Here is a 19,767-nt window from a genome sequence, read left to right as displayed (position 1 = left end):
GTGCTATATGCTAGCATAGACTTTTAAAAATCAACCAGAATTAACAAGATACACGTAACAACCATGGTTTAAATGTTCAGCCTCTACCAGAATTAAAGTTAGAAAATAAAGAAATGGTTTACTGGAAACAACAGGGTTTGACATCATCCTAACCCTGGATGAGGTCATTACCATTGGGAGGAAGCTGATGTGTCAGTGGGGTTATAGGGAAATAACTGCATAGTGGTATACAGGACTTAGTTGGGCAGCTGGCCCCTTAAACTGCCTGTCTCCCAGAAGCAGAGAAGCCCAAACCCTTCAATCTGCCTCTGTTCTCCAGCCTAACTGATGCCAATTTCTCCAAGCATAAAATTTGGGTGGTGGGATTTGCCATGTCTGTATAGCCAAGGCCTGTGGTGAGGACTAATTAGTGTTTTTAAAGTGCTGTGGGTCTGGATTGGTTTCTGCATTTTCTCAGGCTGAAAGCCAGGAGGCAGCATGTGTGTTACTGGCTAGGGTTCCACATGTGTTACTTGAGATGTGCTGTCTGGCAGGGAAGTACTGGGACTGGAGATGGTAGGGCTGCTCTCTGCATCCAAAAGGCCACATTTCCAAACAAATGTTGGTTCTCCTCAGTATAGAGGAGCAGACTAGAGGCCTCTGAAAACTTAAAAGGAGCAACATGGTCTGGAATGACGAGTGGCCAAGGACAGACTTTGGCAGCTAGAAGCACATTCTGTGAACATCGTGACCAGCTGTGAAATAAGCCTTATTGGATAGAGAGAAAGAATCTCATGGCAGTGGGGCCGGGGGGGAGGGGGTGTGTGTGCAGGTTATTGAGGGCTGACAGGCAAGGAAAAGGAAAAGTTTTGTCACACTATGACCTCTCTGACAGACAGGTGGGCAGAGGTACAGTCACAGCTTTGCAGACAGCAAGGCCTACCCATATGAACACATTGACACCTGGATTGTGGGAGAGTCTGAGGTCACAGAATGCCATCACTGGTTGCCAAGGTGAGCTGAGGTCTCAGGGGGGGAGAAGAGGTTAACCTGGTCCTTCAAAAGGACTCACTTTTTCTAAGGCAATCAAAGTGATGCTCCTGGCATCTGAGTTAGTCTAGCTTGGGTAGAGAAACAAGATGGAGCTTGGCATTGGAGCACTGCCAGTCCTCACTATAGTGGGATCCCAGCAGCCCCTCCACTGCAGACTTTTTCCAGGCCTGGGATTCCAGCTGCTTGCTGGTCACTTCCCCTGCCCACCCTGTCCTGTTGAGGAAGACACTGAGTAAGGCCAACTAGCTAGAAAGAAAGACTTTCAAGACAGAGGCTATAAATAATTCTTTAATTTTTTTTTTTCTTGAAGGGAAGGAAGAAAAAGGAAAAGGTGCTATCTAAACAGAGAACCAAAATACTTCAAGGATCCCTCAGAACAAAGCCTCCAAAGATGAATAAGAAGAGGCCTCAAAGCTCACAGGAAAGCAATTACAGCCCACACGCCTAAAGCTGCCCAGGGAGCAGGGGTGGGGGAGGATAAAAGCAGAGCTGGTTTCAGGGCACTGAGGGGACCAGTGACCGAAGCAACAATGAGAGGGACCTTCCCAGGGAGGGAGGAATAGAACCAAACACAAGGAACAGCTAAAGGAGGGACTGCCTGGACTCAGAGGGAGTTGGGGGAGCCAAGCCAGAGGCAGGGCTTCCTAAATCTCTACTCACTAGCCAAGTGTGTGTGATGTACATACTTGTAGTTCCTGCTTCTGGGATAGAAGCAGGAGGATCTTCAATTTGACACCAGTGTGGGAAAAATAGTAAGACCCTATCCCAAAACTAAAGGTTGAGGATATAGTTCAGAGATACAGAACTTACCTAGAATGCTTTAGGTCCAGGATTCACATCCCTGCCCAGAGAGAGAGGTGTGTGTGTGTGTAGGGGGGAATAATTGTCATCTAGAGGTACTTTCAGGTTCAGGAAAAGCTATGAGATGATAATATTACTAGTCAGCTTTCCATCACTATGACAAAACATCTGAGAAGAGAGGAAAGAGAGTGAGTTAGTATCAGGATCCATTCAAGAGCATACCCTAAAGCCAGGCACTGATGGCTCACACCTATAATCCTAGCTACTAAGGAGGCTGAGGTCTGAGGATTGTGGTTCAAAGCCAGCCCGAGCAGGAAGTCTGTGGGACTCTTATCTTCAACAGACCACCAGAAAACCGGAAGTGGTGCTGTGGTTCAAGTGGTAGAGTACTAGCCTTGAGCTGAATAGTTGAAGGACAGCATTCAGAGTTCAAGGTCCAGAGTTCAAGCCCCACAACTGACAAAAAAAAAAAAAAAAAGCATACCCTACTAACCTAATTTCATCCAACTGGTTCCTACCTCTTTTCTTTTCTTTCTTTTTTTTTTTTTTTTAACTCAAACTTGGTACCTGATACTTTTGCTCATTTGGCTAGTGCTCTCCCTACTAAGTCATAACTCCAAACTCTTGATTCTTAATTCTTAAAGGTTCTATCACTTCCCAATAACAATACCATCTAGAGACTAGATGTGAGCTCTGCAGTACATTTAAAATTGAAACCATAGCCTGAGAATGTAGCTTTGTGGTAGATTGCTTGTCTAGTATGCATGAAGCTCTGGGTTCAATTCCTTAGTACCACATAAACAGAAGAGGCCAGAAGTGGTGCTGTGGCTCAATTGGTAGAGTGCTAATCTTGAGCAAAAGAAGCTCAGGAACAGTACCCAGGCCCTGAGTTAAAGCCCCAGGACTTGGATAGGGGGGAGGGGAGGGGAGAGATCTACAGGAAACAAGGGGCCTTGAGCGCATCATGATATATAAACAGACCTGATTGGGCAAAGTACATTTCCCATGCTTTCAGTGATTTGAAGGCCCTTTAAGTAGGCTTTAATCTACACTAAGACAAGGTCTTACCTAGAAGACCTCAGGGGTACTTTAAAACATTCATACTGATAGGGCAGGTAAAATACTAGAATCCCCCCCCCCCCTTTTTTTTTTGGTCAGTTGTGGGGCTTGAACTCTGGGCTTGGGCACTGTCCCTCAGCTCTTCAGCTCAAGGCCAGCACTCTACCACTTGAGCCACAGTGCCACTTTCAGTTTTCTGGTGGTTTACTGGAGATATGAGTCTCATGGACTTCCTGCCCAGGCTGGCTTTGAACATTAATCCTCAGATCTCAGCTTTCTAAGTAGCTAAGATTACAGGCATGAGCCACCTGTGCCCAGTCTCTCTATATTATTGAGGGCTTTTTTTTTTTTTTTTTGTCAGTTGTGGGGCCTGAATTCTGGGCCTGGGAACTGAGCCTGAGCTCTTAAGCTCAAGCCTAGTGCTTTGCCACTTGAGCCATAGCGCCACTTCCAGCTTTTTCTGGTTATATGGTGCTGAGGAATGGAACCCAGGGCCTCATGCTTGCAAGGCAGCACTCTACCACCAGCCCCCCCTCTTTTTTTTTTTTTTGAGTGCAGATAAAAGTGAGATCATACATACAATCCTGTCCTCACCCTCCTCAATCTACGTTTGTCTCTCAGTTCCTGGCTTATTTCACTTAGTACATCATCTACGGCAGTTATTCCTAATTAAAATATATTTTGTGTGCAGTATAGCAAGCAAGTTGGGGGGTTGTGTGGTCATGTCTTGGAAGCTAATGGCTGAGCAGCCACTAAGGTTGCAGACCACAGGCTCTGAGGAAGTTTTTTCCATTTTTTTTGACAGTGATGTTGGCAGAACCATAATCAAGGAAATGGGAACTGTACTGAGGTGTCTTGGCAGTATCCCACAAACGGAGTCATAGGGGGTATGGTTTTGCAGGGTGTATCTTGTCACCACCCCCTTTTTAAGGGTCTTTCTGCCTCATGTCCATGAGGTGAACCACTTTTCTTCCCCATGTGATATTAGGTTTCACCACACACTGGCTCAGAAGCAATGGAGCCAAAGGTTTCATAGACTGAAACCCCTAAACTCATGAGCCAAAATATAGCCTTCTTACATTAAGCTGCTTTCTTAGACATTGTGTCATCGCCAGGACTACAACAGGGAGTTTGGTAGTCCAAGTCTAGCTGGTAGTATTTATTGAAAGCTTCCTAATCTAAGGGGTTCAGCTCATTGGTAGAGTGTTTTCCTATCTAGCTTGTACAAGTCTGTGTGTGCCCCAAAAGTGGCAAAAGGATAACAACAAAAAAAAAAGTCTCACACCTATAATACTAGCTAATCAGGAGGCTGACATCTGAGGATCCAAGTTTGAAGCTAGCCCAGGTAAGAAAGTCTTGAGACTCTTATCTCTACTAAACTACCAAAAAAGCCTGAAGTGGAGCTGTGGTTCACATGATAGAGTGCTATCCTGGAGCTAAAAGAAGCCCAAGGTCAGAGTCCAACCCCTGAGTTCAAGACCAGGACCCCCCCCCCCCCAAAAAAAAAAAGTAAGAAAAAATAATTCTGCTTTTCCATCTATCACTTAACTTTTCTCTCAATCAACAGACATACTAATCAATAGGTCCTCTCCCCTCTGAATCAGGCCCACTGTGTCTTCTTCCCAGTGGAGTGACTCACACATTGGGGACTTGGATTAGACCTGCCAAATGCCTTCAGGCAGCCCCATAACTAATCTATGATTGGCTCAGTGGGAGAGCATGTGTCTGATTTCACTATTACTTTTTCTCTTTTAGGGTATGAGAAACAGATCTGCAATAAAAGAATTGGGATTGATGAAGAAAATATCCTCTAGTGTCTCCTGTATAAAGCATTATATGAGAGATTGTTTTATTTTGGAATTTAGTGCTAGAGAAGAATTCCCTTCCCAATTTTCTATTCCCAAAGTTATGCAACACATTGTATTCTTTCTGGTTAGCAGAAATTGAGTTCACTGTTCACATTTATTATATCAGTCTTTGGGGCTATCAACTCTAAATAATGAAGTCAGAGAGATTGTGAAGACAACTAAGTTTAAGTTACATAAACATACATTTTTTTTTTTGGGTCCGGTTGTGGGGCCTGAACTCTGGGCCTGGGCGCTGTCCCTCAGCTCTTCAGCTCAAGGCTAGCGCCCTACCACTACATTTTTTTTTCCAGTCGTGTACCCTTAACTCTGGACCTGGGAGCTGTCCCTCAGCTCTTCAGCTGAAGGCTAGTGATCTACCACTTGAGCCACAGCACCTCTTCTGGTGCCTTTTTCTGCTTATGTGATGCTGAGAAATCAAACCCAGGGCCTCATGAATGCAAGGCAAGCACTCTACCACTGAGCCACCTTCCTAGCCCTAAACATACAATTTTATGGTGACCTAATGCAATAATGCAATGTATAGACATATTTCTTATTTAATTTTTTTTTTTTTGGGTGCTGGTCCTGGAGATTGAGGGCTTGTGCTCTGTCCCTGAGCTTCTTTTTGCTCACAGCTAGCACTCTACCACTTTAGCCACAGCACTACTTGCTTTTTCTGAGTAGTTTATTAGAGATAAGTCTCATGGACTTTCTTGCTAGAAGATGACTCTGAACCAAGATTCTGAGCTCTCAGCCTCCAGAGTACTTCGATTATAGGTGTGAGCCCAAGCTAGCCTTGTAATCCTTTTGCTGTAACCTCCTGAGGGCTGGGGTTATACATATGTACCCCTACAATTCAGATCTTAAAATTTAGAGTTGTGGGGGCTAGGAGGGTGCTCAGTGATTCAGTGCTTGCCTTGCATGCATGAGGTCCTAAATTTGACTCCTCAGCACCTCATAAGCAAAAAAAGCCAGAAGTGGTGCTGTGGCTCAAGTGGTAGAGTGCTAGCCTTGAGCTGAAGAGCTGAGGGACAGTGCCCACCAACTGACAAAAAAAAAAAAATTGGGGCTGGGAAGGTGGCTCAGTGGTAGAGCGCTTGCCTTGCATGCATAAGGCCCTGGGTTCGATTCTTCAGCACCACATAAGCAAAAAGAAAAAAAAAGCCAGAAGTGGCGCTGTGGCTCAAGTGGTAGAGCGCTAGCCTTGAGCTGAAGAGCTGAGGGACAGCACCCAGGCCCAGAGTTCAGACCCCACGACCGGACCCCCCCCCCAAAAAAAAAATCAGATATGTGTGGCTATGAAACCAAGAGCCCTTAAAGCTATGGGCCAAGATTGATATTCTCCATAAATGCTATATGCACTTAATAGCTATGTCCTCCTGAAGAGATAGATTTCTTATTAGCTTATATAAGTTATACAGAGAAGGATTTCTTTGTTATATTTCCACACGTTTACAATATATTCCAATCAATCTCTATCACTGTCCCTTCTCCCCTTCCCTCCTTTCCAAAGCAGTTTCAACAGGACTCCTTATTAAGTTTTCATTGTTGCAAAGAATTATGACATAATCCATGATCACTTATGAGGGAAAGTAAATTAATATCTGAAAGTCTCAAAGGAGCAGGGGGGTTGAGGAGTTAGCTCAGTGTGGAACATTTACTTTGTACCACAAAAAATGTAAAATATTTGAAAATTCGAGGTTATTTTCCACTAAAATCTGAAGTTATTAGTATTTTATATGGTACGTGGATAGGAAATATGCAAATCTTGTATATCAAGCAAGTGGGTGGCAAGACTCATTCTATTTGGCAAGCGGAGAAACTTGCCCATAATTCTTGGCTCAGAGAGTATGTACATCACTGAGTTCTGGGCCAGGGCCAGAACTTTTCCTAATAAACACTTTTGCCCCTCATTCTGATAACTGCAGATTTGTGTGACATTTGTCTTCCTAGCTTTCTACTTAGAAGGAAGAGATAAGGTTGACTTGGAAACATTTCAGAGCAGGTATATTCAATTTTGTCCCACAGTCATAGGAAAAGTCCCATAATAGTCCTGTGGAACATTTGATTCTGAGCAGCACCATTTCCTGACATGCTTGCCAGAATGTATTAGCTACAGAATGAACAGCCACCTGCACAACTTGACCTGCTGCATGGAGTTATTTAAATTCTGGTGACTGCCCAAAAGAGGCAGTCATCGACACTTGAGCCATTAGCTAGGAAGAACCATTGCTTACAGAGCCTTCCTATAATGAATACTATATCATCATTTGCTTTGGTTAAAATAAAAAAGGCGGCTTGTATTCCAGTCATCTGAAAGTGGCCTCCCCGACTAAAGAAGCATAGGTTAAGGAGCAGGGCTGATAAAGCATAGTCCTGTTTCATAACCCTTGAGATTGTTATTTGAGTTCACCACTTTTGGCACCCTTGGATTAAAAAAAAAGAGAGAGAGAAGGTACTCATTCATATTTTTTGCTTTCTCTTTTCCTTCTTTTATTCCATTCATTAATACTTCCAGACTGCTTGATGGTGCTATCCACATTCAACGAAGTTCGCTTTGAGGATCTGGGACCTCTACCAGGTATAGAAATGCATGCCCAGGGGCTGGGAAGGTGACTCAGTGGTAGAGTGCTTGCCTTGCAAGCCAGAGGCCCTGGGTTCGATTCCTCAGCACCACATGAGCAAAAAGCAAAAAACCGGAAGTGGCGCTGTGGCTCAAGTGGTAGAGCGCTAGCCTTGAGCTGAAGAGCTGAGGGACAGCGCCCAGGCCCAGAGTTCAGGCCTCATGACCGGACCCAAAAAAAAAAAAAAAAAAAAAGCATGCCCAGGGCTGGGATGGTGGCTCAATGGTAGAGCGCTGCCCGGACGCTGGTGGCTCACGCCTGTAATCCTAGCTACTCAGGAGGCTGAGATCTGAGGATCGCGGTTCAAAGCCAGCCCGGGCAGGAGAGACTGTGAGACTCCTATCTCCAATAAACCACCAGAAAACCGGAAGTGGCGCTGTAGCTCAAGTGGTAGAGGGCTCACCTTGAGCTGAAGAGCTGAGGGACAACACCCAGGCCCAGAGTTCAGGCCCTACGACCGACCCAAATAAAATAAAATAAAAATGCATGCCTGTAATCCCATTACTCCAGAGACTAAGGCAGGAAGATCACAAATTTTAAGCTATCCTGGGCTGCATAGTGAGACCTGTCTCAAACTCCAACCTCCACAAGACTCCCTATCTTTAAAAAAGCAAAAGAATGCCAGCGCTGGCAGCTCACGCCTTTAATCCAGGCTGAGATCTGAGGATCATGGTTCAAAGCCAGCCCGGGCAGGAAAGTCCGTGAGACTCTTATCTCCAATAAACCACTAGAAAACCCGAAGTGGCGAAGTGGCGTTGTGGCTCAAGTGGCAGAGCGCTAGCCTTGAGCTAAAGAGCTGAGGGACAGTGCCCAGGCCCAGAGTTCAAGCCCTAACTGACAAAAAAAGAAAAAGTACACAAGGGTTAGAGATTTCCATCAAGGTCTGTGAAGACCAACAGTATGAATTATCTAATGAGGAGAATAGCAGTTCCAACATGGCCTGTCATTGAAATCTGAGAGACTCTCATCTCCAATTAACCAAGAGAAATGCTTACTGGAGGTGTGGCTCAATGATAGAGCTCCAACCGTGAGCAAGGATGCCAAGCAAGAGCAAAAGGTCCTGTGTTCGTTCAAGCCTCAATTTTGGCATGCATATACAAAAAAAAAAAATTCAACTTATAACTCCAGGCTGTACAAATCAAGCCTCTATCTGAATTTTTTCCACAAGATCAAAAGTTGACTGGATTGCAAAGAAGGTAACTGTAAGCGTTGCCAAAAGGAGATAAGCACAGGGCTCAGGCAGAAGAGAATTTATTGGGAGAGAAAACAAACTTCCAGCTTGCACCAGATGGAGGTATGCAGAGAGCAAGAACTAATGGCAGGAGATTATATAGGGAAAGGTAGGGAGGAGGTGGTTTCTGGCAAGGCTAAGTGCCATTGTCCTTCAAGAAGAGGAAGGGGGAGAGGACTATTTTCCTGGCAGAGTTAACAGTAGCCATCATATTTGCTGCCCAATTAACTGATTATTAAATGTGAAACACAAAATGAATTTTTTCTTTCCAATTAGCATAGGCTGGAGGTGGATACATTTCCATGACTTACTTCTAACCTATTATCCTAAAGATTTTCTTATTCCAGTTTTCCTTCTTTTCTCTCTTTTTCTTTCTTTCTCTCTTTTTTTCTCTTTCTTTCTTTTTGTGCCTATCCTTGAACTCAGGACCCTGGTGCTGTCCCTGAGTTTCTTTTGCTCAAGGAAACCTGGGTAGACAAATCTGAGAGACTTTTATCTCCTTTTAACCAGCAAGAAGCCTGAAAGTAGAGGTGTGACTCAAGTAATAAAGCTCAAACCTCATGTAAAAAAGTTTAACAAGAGTATGAGACTGAGTTCAACTTCTAGTATTGGCCTATACAAAAAGAAAAAAGGAAAAAAAAAAAGAATTAAGTGGAAGAAATGTTAGATAAAATTAAAATTCTGTGATAGGTTCTCTGGAGTTATATACAATTCAAGAATAAAAGGAAAGAGGGGCTGGGAAGATGGCTCAGTGGTGAAGTGCTTGCCTTGTATGCTTGAGGCCCTGGGTTCCATTCCTCAGTACCACAGAAGCAGAAAAGGCCGGAAGTGGTGCTGTGGCTCAAGTGGTAGAGTGCTAGCCTTGAGCTGAAGAGCTGAGGGACAGCGCCCAGGCCCACAGTTCAGGCCCCATGAGCGACCAAAAAAAAAAAAATTGAGGGTTTTGGGGGTTCTTTTTTGGGTGGGGAAGTAGAGTTCTGGGGTTTGAACTCAGGGCCTGGGAGCTGTCTCAGAATTTTTGGGTTTTGTCCATTGTAGGGCTTGAACTTAGGGCCTGAGTTCTATCCCTGAGCTCTTTTGCCCAAGGCTAGGGCTCTACTACATTAAGCCATAGTGCCTTTTGTTAGGTTTTTAAGAACTGCACCACCCACGTGTATTCAGGTAAGGGGTAGGTTTATTCAGTAGACCTGCTGGGACCAGGCAAGGTTGGCACTCCACGCGGCTGGCAAAGGCCTGGGAATGAGAGAGAGCTAGGAAAGAGAGGAAAGAGCTAGAAAAGAACAGAGAGAGCAGAGAGAGCTAAAAAGAGCAGAGAGAGAGATAGAAAAGAGCAGCAGAGAGAGCTAGAAAAGAACAGAGAGCGAGCCTGGGGCTGCGCTAGGCCTTATGTAGGGGATGGGCGGAGAAAGGTGTGGCCACATCAAATTCAGATGTGACCTCAACAGATGCAGATGTGACCTCTTCCAGGTGTCCCAGTTGCCTAGGTAACGCAGGTACTGGGTGGAGACCTTGCTGCGAGGAGGGTGGAGTTTGCTGGCCATCCAGGAGCAGACCTTACACCTTTCCAGTTTTTGAGTGGCTAATCGAAGAGTCTCATGGAGACTTATATACCTGGGCTGGCTTCACACTGCAAACGTCAGATCTCAGCCTCCTGAGTAGCTAGGATTACAGACTAGCACTCTACCATTTACGCTGTAACTCCTCTTCTTCCAGCTTTAGTCTCAGAGACTTTCCTGCTCATCCTGGCTTTGATCTGTGATCCTCAGATCTCATCCTCCAAAGTAGCTAAGCTTACAGGCATGAGCCACTGGTACCTGGCTGAACTTTTTATTCTTATTGACTGATATTTTAAAGCTAACAGACCTTAACTTTTAGACTATGTTTAGGTTTACAATAAAACTAAGCAGAAAGTATGAAATTGCCATATTTGCCCTCCATTGACATAAATATGCTCTCTAGGAACCATTGGAGTCATAAAAATAGACACGAAAATAAAGAATTGTTTCAGCAAGACAAAATTTATTTCAGCAGAAGGGTGTGGTATCAGCCAAAAATCTGGCAGGCAAGCACACAGCCGGCAGGGGGGCTGCCCCCACAAATTTACCCCTAATGCAGCAGGCTCTGCTTCTTTGCTCTGATTGGCTGAGATCTAGATTACAATCTGCTTATGACTGGCTAGTTTGAATAGGGTAAAATTTATTTACATAAGGTCACTTTGAAATGAGGTAAGCAGTACCCAAGTAATCTTTTTTTTTTAATTTAATTTAATTTTATTTGAAAACATACTGTACAGAGGGGTTACAATTACATGGGCAGGATAATGCGTACATTTTTTACCAAGCATTGCAGCCTCCTCCTTTGTTTACCCTTCACCTCCCTTCCCAGCCTCCCCCCTCCCCCCACCCAATCCTTCCCCCGCCCCCACACCGACATTGTAAAGCTCTCGTTTTTGACATGACATTTTGTACTTCTCATTGTTGCAACAGGTCCACCTGAATCCTTAAACGACTTGTTTGTCCCCATCTCCTCCACAAGTTATACTGACATCAAATATAGTGAAAGCGGGGGTTACACTGTGGGGGAGGGACATACAAAGCAACAAAGAAATAATCTTATAAATGCGTTAGAAACACATGCATGAGAGAAAAAAAACATTAAAATACATATTTAAGGGTTCGTTTTCCTAACATCACATTATCTGACCTTTTCTGCTTGACTCATACATATACTAGATATTGCAAATAAGGGAAACCATGGGACCTATGTTTCTTTGGGCCTGGCTTACTTCACTTAATATAATTTTTTCCAAGCCTTTCCATTTCCTAACAAATGGGGAAATGTCATTCTTTCTGATGGAGGCATAGAATTCCATTGTGTATATATACCACATTTTCTTGATCCATTCATCTACTGAGGGGCATTTGGGTTGGTTCCATATCTTAGCTATGGTAAATAATGCTGCAATAAACATAGTTGTGCTGGTAGCTTTAGTGTGGTCTTGTTTGTAAACATTTGGGTAAATGCCCAAAAGTGGGATTGCTGGGTCATAGGGGAGTTCTATGTGAAGTCTTTTGAGGAACCTCCATACTGCTTTCCAAAGTGGTTGAACAAGTTTACATTCCCACCAACAATGAAGTAAGGTTCCTTTCTGTCCACATCCCCTCCAGCATCTGTTGTTGTTAGAGTTCTTGATTTTTGCAGTTCTAACTGGAGTGAGGTGATATCTCAATGTTGTTTTGATTTGCATTTCTTTTATGGCTAGGGATGTTGAACATTTCTTCATGTGTCTATTGGCCATCCTTCTTTCTTCTTCAGAGAAGTTTCTCTTTCGCCCACTTATTTATTGGGCAGTTGTTTCTTTGAGGATTTGTTGTTGGGGGGTTTAATTTTTTGAGTTCCAAGTATATTTTAGATATGAGACCCTTGTCCGTTGTATGGCTAGTAAAGATCTTCTCCCAATCCGTGGGCTTTTTATTGATCTTGCTAGCTATGTCATTTGCCCTGCAGAAGCTCTGCAACTTTATGCAATCCCATTTGTCCAACCTTTCTTTGATTTGTTGTGTTTCCGGGTCTCTATTCAGAAAATTTCGGCCTGAGCCAAGGAGACCTAGGGTTTCTCCTATTCCATCCTGTAATGTTTTCAGAGTGTCTGCTTTGAGTTCAAGGTCTTTGATCCATTTGGAGTTGATTCTGGTGCAGGGTGATATATAAGGATCTAGCTTTAGTTTTCTACATGTAGTTAACCAGTTTTGCCAGCACCATTTACTGAAGAGGCTGTCTGTCTTCCATTCTATTGTTTTAGCTCCCTTATCGAAGATTAGATGGCTATAGGTCTGTAGGTTCATTTCTGGGTTTTCAATTCTATTCCATTGGTCCTGAGGTCTGTTCTTATGCCAATACCAAGCTGTTTTGATTACTATGGCTTTATAGTAGAGTTTGAAATTTGGTATTGATATTCCTCCAGCAGTGTTCTTTCCGTTGAGGAGCGTTTTTGCTATTTGGGGTCTTTTATTGTTCCATATGAATTTTTGGATTGCCTCTTCTATTTCCTTGAAGAATGAGGGTGGAATTTTGATAGGTATCGCGTTGAATTTGTAGATAGCCTTGGGAAGTATTGCCATTTTCACGATGTTAATCTTTCCAATCCAGGAGCATGGGAGGTTTTGCCATTTTGTAAGTTCTGTGTTGATTTCCTTTTTCAAGACTTTAAAGTTTTCATCATAGAGGTCCTTCACTTCTTTAGTTAATTCCTAGGTATTTTATTTTTTGTGGGGCTATTACAAATGGAGTTGCTTTCCTAATTTCAGCCACACTTTTCTCATTGTTGGCATACAGAAAAGCCATTGATTTTTGGGGGTTAATTTTATAACCTGCTACTTTGCCAAAGTTTTGAATCAGCTTGAGTAATTTGGGAGTGGAGTCTATGGGATTCTTTAAATACAAGATCATGTCATCTGCAAAGAGGGAGAGTTTTATTTCTTCTTTCCCTATTTGGATCCCCTTTATGTCTGCATCTTGTCTTATTGCTGTAGCTAGGCATTCTAATACTAGATTGAAGAGAAGTGGAGAGAGTGGGCATCCTTGTCTTGTTCCTGAGTTAAGAGGAAATCACCCAAGTAATCTTAAAGTACACTAGCACCCTCTGCTATTTCTTGAATAATCTGAGGTGTGCCTTAATTCCATCTTGAAAAGAAACTAGTTTAAGACATAACCTTACATTTCAAAATTCTTCCTTATCCCAAGGCAGTTCCTTTTTTCCTGAACGAGAGCCAAGCCACTAAGCCAAAGGAATTTTTTTTTTTTTTTTTAGGTCCGGTCGTGGTGCCTGAACTCTGGGCTTGGGCGCTGTCCCTCAGCTCTTCAGCTCAAGGCTAGCGCTCTACCACTTGAGCCACAGCGCCACTTCTGGCATTTTTCTTTTTGCTTATATGGTGCTGAGGAATCGAACCCAGGGCCTCATGAATGCAAGGCAAGCGCTCTACCACTGAGCAACTTCCCAGCCCAAGCCAAAGGAATTTTTAAGCAACATTTTGGTAGAAAAGACCATAATCTCCCCCACTGTTAATCTTGTGCCCAGATAAGGATCCCCAAAGACCACCAAGGAGCAGATTCTGATGCAAGTACATGAGATACATCCGAGTCGTTTATTACAGCTGGAGTGGGATTCACAAACCTTCCCTGATACAACAGGTCAGAAATTGTGAGCCCCGATCCTTCCTCTAACAGGGTTTTAGGGACTTCCATGTGCCATTGCAACACTTAACAAATCATATCACACTGTGGGAAAATTATAAAATAATTCACCCTGATGGGTCTTTTCAAGCACTTACCAAGACTTTGGACTTTAACTCTCAGTGCTTCTTTGGGTCCTGGGGAAAGGCCAGCTGCAAGGTGACCTGAGATTCCACCAAGGATCTGAACATTCAGGATTTAGTTCTCAGTCATTCCAAATTAGGAAGGAGGAAAAGAAATTGCAGGCATTCGTTTGAAGAGTTATGGCTAGATAGCAAAGAAACATGAAAGAATTGAAAATTTGCCAAGAGTTGGCAATGAATGTAAATGACAAGATCCAGTCTAATTTGTGGGTAGGCAACATGTGTGGAGATGTTTTTCACATTTCTTAGTCATCTAGAATTAACAAAGAGATGCAATATAGCTCGAGGAATGAATAGGACCAGCTCTTCATACCTCATTATGATTGCCTTATAGCTGTCTATGAAGAACAAAGGATTTTTTCTTTTTGAGACAGGGTCTGGCTATGCAGCCTAGACTAGACGTAAACTCTGGATCCTCTAGCCTCAGCCTCTTGAGTGCTGGGATTATAGGTGTGTACTACCACATCCGACTCCAAAGTATTTTCTTAATAGGCATCCTGTTTTAACCAAAGAGAATCCTGAATGATTATTCAGTTTTTTCTTTAAATTCTAATTCTATTATCTGTATTCTAGCTATAAATTTCAATTCATATTTGAACAGTAACATTAAATAGTAGCATCAGATAGTAACATGTTCTAGGCATGGTGATGTATGTCTGAAATTCCAGCACCCAACTGATGGGGTCAGGGGAATCTAGTCCAAGGCCAACCTGGGCTACACACACACACACACACACACACACACACACACACACAGACACACACACACACACACACACACACACACACGTACATTGCATAAATGTAAAGTCATTCTGTTTGGGTGTTTGTACTAGAGATGGAATAACTTTGGTTAAATTTATTTTATTTTATTTTATTTTGGCCAGTCCTGGGGCTTGAACTCAGGGCCTGGGCACTGTCCTTGAGCCACAGTGCCACTTGTGGCTTTTTCTGTGTATGTGGTACTGAGGAATTGAACCCAGGGCATCATGCATGCTAGGCAAGCACTCTACCACAAAGCCACATCCTCAGCCTAAAACTCTGGCTTTACAAAATGGAGTGAGTCAAAATTTAGGCACATCTTACAAGTTACTGCTGTTACACCCATCCTAGAGAAACTCAGCAAACCCAGCCTGTTCTCTTCAAGTAACATGTTTATGGGAAACAAAACTATCCCCAGGGAACCTCCCTACAGACCACCTACCAGACAACTATCTATTGACCAGTGAAGGCAACCTTAACACCTTCTCCTGAAATCCTCCCAAAATAAGGAAATAATTAGTCAACTAGGACTGTTTAATAATGATTCCCACTGTCTCAAGTTCCCAGTCTCCTCACCACTATACTTCAAAGATGGCTGAAGATGTATTAAAGTTTTGGTCTTCTTATTGCTGTCATGTAATAAATCTTGTTCTTCACTATGTTTCTTTTTTTGTGTATATGGGCAAGTAGCCAGATCTGACATGTGGAACTCCTGGAGGTTTTCCCTGGGATCTAAAAATTCTGATTTTACTCTGTGTGTGTGTGTGTGTGTGTGTGTGTGTGCGCGTGCGCACATACGAGTGCACTCAGCAATCCTGAGGCTTGAATTCAGGGCTTGGGCTCTGTATTTGAGCTTTTGTTCTCAAGGCTAATGCTCCAACACTTGAGCCACAGCTCTACTTCTGGATTTTTGGTGTTTAATTGGAGCTAAAGAGTCTCAGCAGCTTTTCTATCCAGAGTTGGTTTGGGGTCACGATTCTCAGACCTCAGCCTCCTGAGTAGCTAGGATTACCCATGTGATCCATTGGTGCCCAGCTGGTTTTATTTTCTTTCCCACCTCCAAGGCTAGAAACTATGCAAGCCAGAGAGCAGGTTAGATTTTCCCAAAAGAGCTTTATAGGCATGGCACTAGCATCATAAAATTAGATTCTAAAAAATAAGTCTAAAAGTTATTTACTTAAATTACTTTTTATTCTATAACTGTTGTTCACAAATATGATGCTTCAAAAACTGTTTTGGGGTTTTGTTGTTTTTTTTTTTTTTTTTTTGAGCCAGGATCTGGTTAGTTTAGTCTGACCTTGAACTTAAAACTCTCTTGCCTCAGCCTGCTGAGTAGAGGGATTATAAGTATATATCACCAGGCCTGGTTTAAAAAATATGTGTTTGTTTATGCTTGCTGTGCTGGGGATCCTACCCAAGGCTTTGTGAATGCCAGGGAAGTACTCTACCACTGTGCCCTGAAGCTGTACTTTATAATAGGATTTGTGTTCATAAGCCAATCACAAAAATATCATGCTCTAATAAGCATACCTCATTTTCAAACCATACTAACAGAAAAATATATGTGGAGCATCAGTACACTAAAGTACATACTAATAAGTTCTATAAAACCTATCTCTTCAAAAGAGTCCACAGATCAAATTAGATTCGAATACTTTAATACATATTCCTCCTAGAAAGGTACAATGAACTTTGCACATTAAATGATCTAGAAGACTCAATATAGAACATCTTTCTTTTTTATTTTCTGTTGGTACTAGGGCTTGAACTCAGGGTCTTGAGCTCTTACTCAGATTTATTATTTACAGCTGGTACTCTACCCCTTGAGTCACACCTCCAACCTTGGTTTTCACTGGTTATTTTGGAGATAGACTCTCAAGCACTTTTCTGTCTTCAAACTGCCCTCCTCCATCTCTCAGGATCCTGAGTAGCTAGGATTATAGGCATGAGTCACTGAGTCCCTAGACACCCAATGGAGTTTTCTCATTCTATTTAGCACACTGTTCTTTCACATGTATTTTCTGTCATAACAATGATAATTATCCTGCTCAACCAGATTTTAATAAATAAACATAATGTCTGGGACCATGAATCCAGACAGTAACTAGGATGCTAAGGATGTCCAAGGAATGATGAGGTTGGGATGGGAAAGAATGTGGAACTTGGACTCACATACATGTTTTTAAAATCCAAGTTCAAAAAACAAACAAAGATCAAAGTTCAAGGGGAGCCTGGACAAAAATTTGAGACCCTCATCTCAATAAACAAATGGTAAACAAAGGCAAAAGTGGTAATACCAGTTGTGAAGAAGGAATAGCTATGTCTATTGCTGTCTAAGACCAACGCTAAGCAAAAGCACTAATTTTGTTTTTTTGAACTCAGGTCCTGGGCGTGTCCCTGTGCTCAAGGCTAGCACAACACCACTTGAGCGACAGTGCCACTTCCAGCTTTTTCTGAGTAGTTTATTGGAGATAAGAGTCTCAAGGACTTTCCTGCCTCGACTGGCTTTGAAGCACAATCCTCAGAACTCAGCCCTCTGAGTAGACAGGATTACAGGAGTAAGCCACCAGCACCAGGCTCATATCTCTTTCTTACTGTTAATGACTTCACCGAGATAAAAGAAAGCAGCTAGACGATAAATGTTTGAAAAATCTTTCATATAGAAAAGGAACTAGACTACCAAAAGTCCATTCTGAAGGTGGAGAGAAAACTGGTGGGTTTAGAATTTGCTAACTCTTAAAATATGATACCTTGGCCTTTGCAGAACTTCAGAAGCTGAAAGATCTCTAAGACCTTCTCTGATGAAGCAGCTCATAAACTTGCATTCCAGGGGTGCCCTCCTTCTCCTCCCAGGAAAAGAGCATGCTGATCCTCAAAGACACAGAGACGCCAAAAAGAATCTCAACAAACAGGCTTGCTAAGTTCTCCTAGCTTTTTACTATTAGGTCATCATCCAATCACACCTCTGAATCACTGTCCACTCTTCATCGGGGAAGTGGGGGTTGGGTCTTTCTTTGTCTGAAAGTTCTGATGTCATAGAAAAGTGGTAGTAAATAAATTTGCATGTTTTTCTTTCTTTCTTTCTTATTTTTGGGTCCGGTCGTGGGGCTTGAACTCTGGGCCTGGGCGCTGTCCCTCAGCTCTTCAGCTCAAGGCTAGCACTCTACCACTTGAGCCACAGCACCACTTCCAGCTCTTTGCTTTTTGCTTATGTGGTGCTGAGGAATTGAACCCAGGGCCTCATGCATGCAAGGCAAGCACTCTACCACTGAGCCACCTTCTCAGCCCACATGTTTTTCTTTGATTAACCTATCTTTTGTTAGAGGTACCTCAGCCCTCAACAAAAATATTGAGTGAAAAAAATACTGCCTTTTGTCCTCTTCAGAACCAATGGGCAGAAGCTGTAAAAATGAATTTTTACCCATGCGAAAATGTGCTTTATAATACTTAAGCAAAGAGTGAAAATGCTGCCAAATGAAACACTGAGTATCATGGACCCCCCCTCCCCCCTTAAATGGCTGGAGATTGATATGGTGAATAGTTTAAGTTAGAATCATGCAATGGTGGAAGATCCCTTCAAATCCAGAGTTGTCTCTTTCCACACATATCTCATCTCAGTGGTCCATGCCTATAAAAGTAAATCAACACTAAACTTTCATCTGTGAAGCTCCTATCTTTCTCTCAGGTTGGGAGAGAGACTACCTCTTGGCTGTATAATGACTATAAATGTGAGGGGAGATTTGATGAGTCAATCAAACCATTTATTTCTTGTGTTGGAACCACGCCATTTCTTCCTTTCCCCATTTTGGTATTATATACTCAAAGGCTATTCTTTTACTTCTCAATCTCCAACATGGTATTGCATGCTTAGGACATATTCCTTTTCCTTGAGCTTCTGCTCACCTCGTTCCTCTATTTCTTTTTAAATACCATCCCCAACAAAATAGATGTTAAATAGCACACAAAAAATACTAAAATTGACAGCTGGGAATGTGGCTTAGTGGTAGAGTACTTGCCTACCGTGCATGAAAGCCTGGGTTTGATTCCTCAGTTAAACATAAACAGAGAAAATGTCATACTTGGTGCTGTGGCTCAAGTGATAGAGTGCTAGTCAAGTTCAACCCCCAGGACTGGCAAAAAAAAAAAATAAGTAGGTCTGGGAAGATGGCTCAGTGGTAGAGTGCTTACCTTGCATGCATGAGGCCCTGGGCTCGATTCCTCAGCACCACATAAGCAGAAAAAGCCGGGAGTGGCACTGTGGCTCAAGTGGTAGAGTGCTAGCCTTGAGCTGAAGAGCTGAAGGACCGTGCCCAGGCCCAGTGTTCAGGTGCCACGACCGACCTAAAAAAATAAAAAAATAAATAGACTAAAATTCTGCTAAGAAAGATGAATCCTAGAAGAGATTAAACCTTAATGTTTGTGATAACAAAGATTTGGACAAGGCAAATGAAGCATTCACCCAAGTCTATGTTATTAAATCAACTGTACCTCATCGAGTTTGAAGCAGTTTGTTAATTTATGGTGCTGAGGATCAAATTCAGGTCTATGAACAGGAAAGACAAGTGCTCCACCACTGGGCCACATCCCTGAGCCTAGAGTAATTCTGTTTTGTGACCTGCTTCAGGAGAAGATGAGATGATCTAAGGAAATTTTCTGCTTTTGTCAGTTTCCAAATGCCAACATATCATACTTTGGAGTCCTAAATCTCACTACTTTTTTTCCTACCATTTGAACAGGATTGTAGTAGTCTATTTTCTCTTCTATATGCAAAGGTTTTCAAATGTTATCTATCTTCTTCCAGCTCTCTATGTAAACACTTAGGTGACTATGCCAGACATTTCCTATTCCTCTACATCCTACCTCTGGGACCCAACCCCACAGACCTACCTCTAGGAAGTACTTCAATAGATGCTATTGCCTTTTGGCTTCCTGTTGGGGTTGGCCAGTGGAAATCATTGGCCAGGATTGGACAAAGGGGCAAAATGAAGTTGGGGTGTTATTCTACTACCAGAGGCTAAATGTCTCCTTCACAGATG

The 19,767-nt window shown here is 42.8% G+C and overlaps 1 long non-coding RNA gene across 1 annotated transcript; it reads right to left on the bottom strand.

Moving 5' to 3' along the window:
- Positions 1-11,124: 11,124 nt before the first annotated feature.
- Positions 11,125-18,961, bottom strand: LOC122117200. Its single transcript, XR_006149109.1, has 4 exons — positions 18,920-18,961; positions 17,482-17,602; positions 13,925-14,093; positions 11,125-11,167 (listed from the first exon to the last, which is right to left on the bottom strand). It is a non-coding gene; the product is annotated as an uncharacterized LOC122117200 (long non-coding RNA).
- Between the last annotated feature and the right edge of the window lie 806 nt (positions 18,962-19,767).

The sequence above is a fragment of the Dipodomys spectabilis genome, unplaced genomic scaffold (genome assembly GCF_019054845.1).
Source record: "Dipodomys spectabilis isolate Male_0828 unplaced genomic scaffold, ASM1905484v1 ptg000140l, whole genome shotgun sequence".
Lineage (NCBI taxonomy): Eukaryota > Metazoa > Chordata > Mammalia > Rodentia > Heteromyidae > Dipodomys > Dipodomys spectabilis.
Note: the sequence above shows the minus strand (reverse complement) of the source record. Positions and strands in the feature narration are given on the sequence as shown.